Below are 8,227 nucleotides of genomic sequence, written 5' to 3' on the forward strand. Positions count from 1 at the left end.
TTGTGGGAGAGGAAATAACTGCAGCAGTTCAAGATTTCTTTGAGAGTGCAGATATGTGTAAAGCCATTAATTGCACAACAATCACATTGATTCCAAAAATTCAGAATCCAACAAACATAAGAGACTTTAGACCTATTTCTTGCTGTACAGTTCTATATAAGCTCATCTCTAAAGTGATAACTACAAGAATACAAGGGGTGATGGATAGACTGGTGGATAATTGTCAAGCTGCTTTTGTACCTGGAAGGCTGATCACAGATAACATTTTGATGAGTCATGAACTAGTGAAAGGTTGTGGAAGGAAGAGTATCTCCCCTAGATGCATGCTTAAAATTGACATGCAAAAATCATATGACTCTGTGGAGTGGATGTACATAGAACAAGTGTTAAGGTCACTGAAGTTTCCAGAAATCTTTGTGAGATGGATAATGGCTTGCATCAGTACAGTGACTTATTCAGTTCTAATAAATGGTAGACCAACAGATCCTTTTGAGGCAAAGAAGGGGCTCAGGCAGGGTGATCCACTTTCACCTTTCTTGTTCGTTTTGGCTATGGAATACCTGAGCAAGTCATTGAAGACTCTGAAGGAAGACAAGAAGTTTAAATATCATCCCAGGTGTGCCAGGTTTAACTTAGTGCAACTGGGGTTTGCAGATGATTTATTATTATTTTGTAGAGGTGATGCAATCTGTGCAGATACTGCATCAGCATTTCCAGAAATTCTCTGCAGCTTCAGGACTGGTTGCTAATCCAAATAAGAGGTGCATCTATTTTGGAGGGGTGAATCATTCGCCTCAACAACAAATTATGGAGATTCTTGGTTATAAAAAGGGAGAATTGCATTTCAGATATCTAGGGGTTCCATTAAGTACTAAGAGACTATCTGCTATACAATGTGAGCCACTAATTGAGAAAATGTTGACAACAAAGTATTTGTCATATGCAGGTAGAGCAGTCCTAGTGAAGAGTGTACTGTTTGCTATACAAACATTTTGGGCACAGATCTTTATATTACCTAAGAAAGTTGTACAGTTCATAGAGACCATCTGTAGAAGGTTTTTGTGGACAGGAGATGCTGAACCAACTAAGAAGGCCTTGATAGCTTGGGAAAGACTTTGCTCACCTAAGGTTGCAGGGGGATTGAACTTTATAGATATGGCACTATGGAATAAAGCTGCTATTTGCAAATTGCTATGGAATATATGTACTAGGAAGGAGAAGCTATGGGTGCATTGGGTACACACTTACTATGTCAAAGGCCATGCAGTGTGGAGTATAGAACCAAAGAATGCTTCCTGGGCAATTCAGAAGATATTTCAGGCTAAGGTGTAACGACCCGACCGGTCGTTTTGAGATTTTGCACTTTGCCCGTCAGTTCTCGGGCATGACTTGCCCCGTATGAGGTATTAAGACTTATGTAAATTGTTGGTTTTGGTTTTCAGGGTAATCGGAATGAATTTGGAAGAACAGTTCTTAGTTTGAAGCTTGAAATTTGAAAGGTTTGACCAAGATTTGATTTGTTTGTATATGATCTCGGATTGGAATTATTATGATTTGGTTAGCTCCGTTAGGTGATTTGGCACTTAGAAGCGTGATCGAATGCATTTTGGAAGTCAGTAGAAGGTTTAGGCTTGAATTGGCGAAATTGAGATTTCGGCGTTCTCCGGTTGATAGGCGAGATTTTGATATAGGGATCGGAATGGAATTCCGAGAGTTGCAGTAGCTTCGTTGTGTCATTTGGGATGTGTGTGCAAAATTTCAGGTCATTCAGACGTGGTTTGGTAGGATTTTTGATCAAAAGCGTAATTTTGAAGATTTTTAGAAACTTAGGCTTGAATCCGATGTGTTTTGGGGTGAATTGATGTTGTTTGAGGTGTTTTGATGATTGGAACAAGTTTGAATAAGGTGTTAGGATATGTTGATGCCTTTGGTTGAGGTCCCGAGGGCCTCGGGTGAGTTTCGGGTGGTCAATCGGTTCATTTTGAAGTTAGGAAAGTTGCAGAAATTGCAGGTTCAGCAGTTGCAGGTGTTTACTCTTCGCGTTCGCGAAGAGTCAGCTGAGGGAGGTGGAAATTTAGCCTTCGCGTTCGCGAGGCAGGTTATGCGTTCGCGAAGGGCTGCGAGATTGTGCATCGCGTTCACGGGCGTGTAGTCGCGTTCGCATAGAAGGAATTGAGAGGTCGAGCTTCAGTGGAAATTAACCCATCGCGTTCGCGAAGGCTCGTCTGGGTAAAGCATCGCGTTCGCGTGGGTCGCGTCGTGTTCGCGTAAGAGGATTTTGGTCAAAGTTATTTTTGTGCTTCGCGAACGCGAGGCTTTGACCGCGTTCGCGAAGAAGGAAATTATGCCTGGGCGGAATGTTTTAAGGGTCATTTTGTCCGCGAATGTGGGGTTTATTTCTTCCATTGTTGGTCCTTTTTGGAGCTTTTTGAAGGAGATTGAAGAGGGATTCAAGGGGAATCACTTTGAGGTAAGATTCTTGGACTAAAAACTCGATTATTATGTGAATTCCACCTAGAAAATCATGAAAATTAAGCCAAAAGGTGAAGAACTAGGGCTTGGAAATTTAGACTTTTGATTGAGGATTTGACGGACCATTTGAGGTCGGATTTATGAGTTTTTGGTATGTATGAACTCGTGGGAAGATAAGGAATCTATTGGTGTAAAAATTTTCGAATTCCGAGACGTGGGCCCGGGGGTCAAGTTTTGGTAATTTCGGGATTTGTGCTAATTGTTGATTATTTTTGCTTGGGCTTCGTTCCCTTAGCCTATTTTAACGTCCTCGTTCTGATTGCGGATAGATTCGATGCGAGTGGAGGCCGATTCGAGGGGCAAAGGCGTCGCGAGCTAGAGATTTGACCAGTTCAAGGTGAGTAATGATTGTAAATGATGTTCTGAGGGTTTGAAACCCCGGATTGCACATCGCATTGCTATATTTAGGTGAGGCACACGCTCGATGGCGAGCGTGGAGTCGTGCACTTGGGGATTGTGACTTGGTCCGTCCCGATTGATGATTTTACTGCGTATTTGTCTGAACTCTATTTGCTATCATCATTATTTGGGCTGAATGCCATATTTGGGCTTCGTGCCAACTATTCGAACTATTCGGGGATTTTTATTGATATTTCCTCACTGTTTTGACTTTATATTTGAACTCGGTCATGTTATTTTCACTGTTTTCATACTCAGCCATGTTTACTCCGTTTTTTAATACTTAAATGAGATTCTTAAATGATGTTTGGGCTGAGAAACACTGTTTTTACTATTGACCGAGTGGCTTGTGAGGATTTTCGACTGAGTAAGGCCAAGGGCCTATGTTATGAGGAAACACTGATATTGATTTGAGGCCGAGGGCCTGAGATATGTACGCCACGTGGTGTCTTGATTGATATGAGGCCGAGGGCCTAGTGATGACGCCACGAGATGGCTTGATATTACGCTTGGGCCGTAAGGGGCCCCTCCCGAAGTCTGCACACCCCCAGTGAGCGCGGGTACCCATTGTGATGTGAGATATAGCCCGAGGGGCTGGTATGGTTCTATGTGATTGCCCGAGGGGCTGGTATTGATCTGAGATATTGCCCGAGGGGCGGAGTTGTTGACATTGTGCCCGAGGGGCGAACCTTTATGTGTTTATCTGTCTTATTTACCTGTTTAGTTGTGTAATTGTGCTCGAGGGCGTATTCTTTATGCTTATCTGTTCTAGTTGCTTTGCATTCAATTGCTTAACTGTTGAAAAGCCATTTTTGAAGAAGTTTAAACTGAGCTAAGACGCTTTAAGAGATTTCACAGCTTCATTGCTTTCTTACTGGTTTTGTACTACTTCTATACAACATGTTGATGCACTTTTCGTGATTTCTTATCACTCAGCCTTTATTTATGATTATTACTCACTGAGTTAGAAGTACACTGCACCTTGTGTGCAGATTCAGTTATTTCTGAACCCGGTAGCGGGTATTGGTTGCTCAGAGGCAGAGTCATCGGAGTTTAGCAAGGTAGCTGCCCGACGTTCGCAGCACTGCTTTTTCTCTCTCTCTCGATTTCATTAGACCGTATTAAGTACATTTTGACTCTAGTTGTATTCGGACCTCAGTAGATGCTCATGACTAGTGACACCCCGGTTAGGGCTGTGTTTGGGTTGTACTTCTGCATTGTTATGATGTTATCTGCTACTTAGTATTATTAAATCATGTTTTAGGTTGTTCTCTTACTGTTTAGCTGTTTAATTTCGAATTGGGAATAGTTGGCTGGCCTTGTCTTCACGAGAGGCGACATCACGACCGGGTTTAGGTTTAGGGTCGTGGCATAAGGAGTATTTTACAAAGGCTGGAATGAATGAAGATGATATCCAGCAAATGGAGAAATGCTCAATCAGGGGATTATACAGATCATTACAAGGTGTATTTCAAAAAGTAACATGGAGGAAACTAGTGTGCAATAAATAAGGACAGCCAAAGTGGATATTCATATTGAGACTAGCAATACAACAGCGACTAGCTACCAAAGATAGGCTGGCAAGATGGGGGGTAGATATAGATCAAACATGCTCTCTGTGTAATAAGGAAAATGAGACAATGCAGCATATATTCTTCAAGTGTGAGATTACAGGGAAGATATGGAATGGTCTGCTGAGATGGCAAGGGATTCAAAGATCACACCACAACTGGCAGGAAGAGATTACATGGATGGTGAAGGTGACTAAAGGCAAGAGTGCAAGAGCAGCTATATGCAGAATGACACTAGCAGCAGCAGTGTATCATTGTTGGCAGGAGAGGAATTTTGTGATTTTTCAGAAGAAGAGAAGGACAACCACTTCTTTAATCAATCATATTATCCAGGAAGTGCACATAAGGGCAGCAAGGTTCCCTTATCTAGATAAGGTGATGACTACTTTGAACTGGTATCCGGAAATTAGTTAAAAGAGAACACAGTAGTGAAAGTTGATGGAATTATAGAAGAAGTGAATGCTAGATATCATCTTACTGGGGCTTCATGTCCAGTAGGTGATATGCTAGGCAAATTTTGTAATAGTTTAGATGAGTTGTAAATATTGCTACTTGGTAATAAAATTCTTATTTACTAAAAAAAAATTCAAAAACAACCCAAAGTTATATTCATGTCGAAACACAACTCTAAATTTTAACTATTTTCACTTGAAAATATTTTTCCCCATATTTTAAAATTTTACAATTCTTTTCCAAAAGCCCACTAATTCCTTTGAAACAAATTTCCTTAAAAGTAGAAACCTAGTACGGAGTACAAATATGCTAAGTTGCTCCGACATGGCAGTTTAGGTGCCGTACCCGTGTCAACACGACACTGGTATGGGTGTGGGTATAGGATCCGTACCGGATCTGGTCAAACAATTTTGGGTACTTTGACCACGACGGACAGAAAAATTCGAGACGAGATACAATTTGATTCCCAAAATCAAAACCAAAGCTAGGGTAAATTTGAAGAAAATAGTATACCTTATCTAGAAATCAATCCTTTACTTATCTACAACTTGAATACAAAAAGGAAATCCACACTTTACAAGCTACACGTAAGTATTCCACAAAATTTCTCATAATTTAGAGATATTTTATTTTTTTTGAATTATTTTTAGCCGGATTCCCGCACCCGTATCCGTACTAGGATCTGTATCCCCGAATTTTAAAATTTACATCTCGAAGGATCCGACCTCTAAATCAGCACCCGTATCGAATACTCGCACCCGTGTTCGAGCAACTTAGCAAATATGTAATTCAATGAGTAACCAAAAAAATAAAAAATGAGTAACCTAATTAGGGGTGTGCATTCGAATCGGTTTATCGATAAATCGAATCGATTATTTGTTATCGGTTTATCGATTTATCGATTTTGATTTCGATTTCGAAATTTTCCTTATCGAGTTATCGATTTCGATTTCGATTTCGATTTTATCCTCTTCGGTTATCGGTTTATCGATAAACCGATAAGAAATACTAAAAAAAGAAAAATTAATTTTTTTTCCCCTTATTCTATAATACCCTTTCCTTTACCCTAAGTCCCTAACCCTATTATTTCATCTACCACATTTAAGGAATGATCATATTTAAAGCTCAAAGGAATGAAGTTCAAATTAATGGAAAATAGAATTAACCGCGATGATGTATTTTTTTTTTTTATACCGTTGGAGTGTTGGTGGCATACATTTGATCCCTTACTTTAGTTTCGTTGCATGTGCTTGTTGACACAATTTTTATGTTATAAACGGTGTTCGTCTTATTTTAGCTTCTTTTGGTCCATATTAGTTAGGCGTGTTTATAGCGATATACTTTCCGTGGAATCCCGCAAATTTTCTTATTGGTGTAATCGATAAACCGAAATCGAAAAAATCGAAACCTTATTGAAACGATAACGATAAGCATAAAACAAATCGATAATCGATAAATAATTATCGATAAGGATCAAAATCGAATCGATAAATCGAATGCACCTCCCTAAACCTAATAACCAAGTTCCTCTGCCAAGTTCACGTGCATGGGGTTCAAATACACGTACCGCGAGAATACTGGCTTTCTATATTTTTGCTTTTCGATCAGTCAACAATGGAGTAGTCCCCACCATTTTTGCAGGCTAAAAAACACAGCTACTTCACTCCTACTTCTGAATTTTACTACTCTTTTATTGGGGCGGAGATAAGAAATTCAATAATTGATAGTTCTACATCATTGAATACATCTTTAAACTTTCTTTTTTCTCTCATCCTCTGTGTAGTAATTAGCCTTGTATATTTATATTTCAAAGCCAACGTGATGCTCTTAGTTTGACCAGGTGACCAAGATATTGACGAATGGTATTTGGGCGTTTGGACATAAGAATGGTAAAAATTTCAAAAAAAAAAAGTTTAAAAAAAAAATTCAAGTGAAAATGGTATTTGAAAATCAGAGTTGTGTTTGGACAGATCGAATATAATAAGTTTTGTGAGTGATCTGAGTGAAAATTTTGAAAAATAGCTCTTTGGAGTTTTTCAAGTTTTCGAAAAATTCCAAAATTCATCTTCAAGTGAAAATTGAAAATTTATGGCCAGACACTAATTTCGAAAAAAAAGTGAAATTTTTTGGAAAAAAAATGAAAAAAATTCTTATGTCAAAACGGGCTCTATGTATGATCAAGAAAATAGTATATATATAATTACATGAAAATCATGAACGTCAATAACTAAGAAAAAATGTAAAATCATAAATACTATCCGAAATAGTGAAGGATGCTTGATAATATTTCATTGAATTTATGTTATATTTATTATTAATTCAATTAGTTATATTATTATATTGTCATATATCAAGCTCTCCATGAAAATTAAGTGAAAAGTTACTTGTTATTACAGCTTAATTAACCTAATGGTATAAAAGATCTATATACTATATAGTTCTGGTACTTGAACTCATTTATTGTCCCTCGATTCTATTTTTTGTGTGACATTATTTTCTTTATAGTAGGTTGCTAAAAGAATGACACGTTTTTATATTTAAAAGTAATTTAATTTTAAAATTTTATTTTATTTTTAATTATATTACCTTACAGTAATACAAATGTTATGGCATATCTAAGAACACAAGTTCCAAAGTAAAAATATTTTTTTCTTATACTCTATATCCGATCAAACAAATTTACATAAAATGAACCATCCATTAAGTTCGAATTGATCAATAAGAAGATATACGGTCAAACCCCTCTATAACAATATCATCTATTTCGATATATTTTTGCTGCTATATATAATAAAATATTGTTATAGCAAATATATATTATAATGTAACATGAATATCAATTTCCAAGAAAAACTTGACTTTTATAGTAAATAACTACTATTATATATAGACCACCAAAGGATGTCGTGCAGTGGATGGGACTGCTCCTCCCTTAACCAGAGGTCTCAAGTTCGAGCCCTGGGTATGGAAAAATACATGGTAGGGTGCGCTTCCCTCTGAAAGGGGCCCTACGCTGCGTGAATCCGGATATTGTCGGGCTCCAATGCGGGTACCGGACACCGGGTGGGAAACAAAAAAAAAAACTATTATATATAGATGATATCATAAAGAGGTCTAACGGTTTATTGCTATCATTTTATTTCCCATCACCAACTATATAAGTACTAGTATAAATTTTGAAAAAGCATTTGATATATATATATATATATATATATATATATATATATATATATATATATATATATTGGACGACCACCAAATTCACTCTCTCT

The sequence above is a fragment of the Nicotiana attenuata genome, unplaced genomic scaffold (assembly GCF_001879085.1).
Source record: "Nicotiana attenuata strain UT unplaced genomic scaffold, NIATTr2, whole genome shotgun sequence".
NCBI lineage: Eukaryota > Viridiplantae > Streptophyta > Magnoliopsida > Solanales > Solanaceae > Nicotiana > Nicotiana attenuata.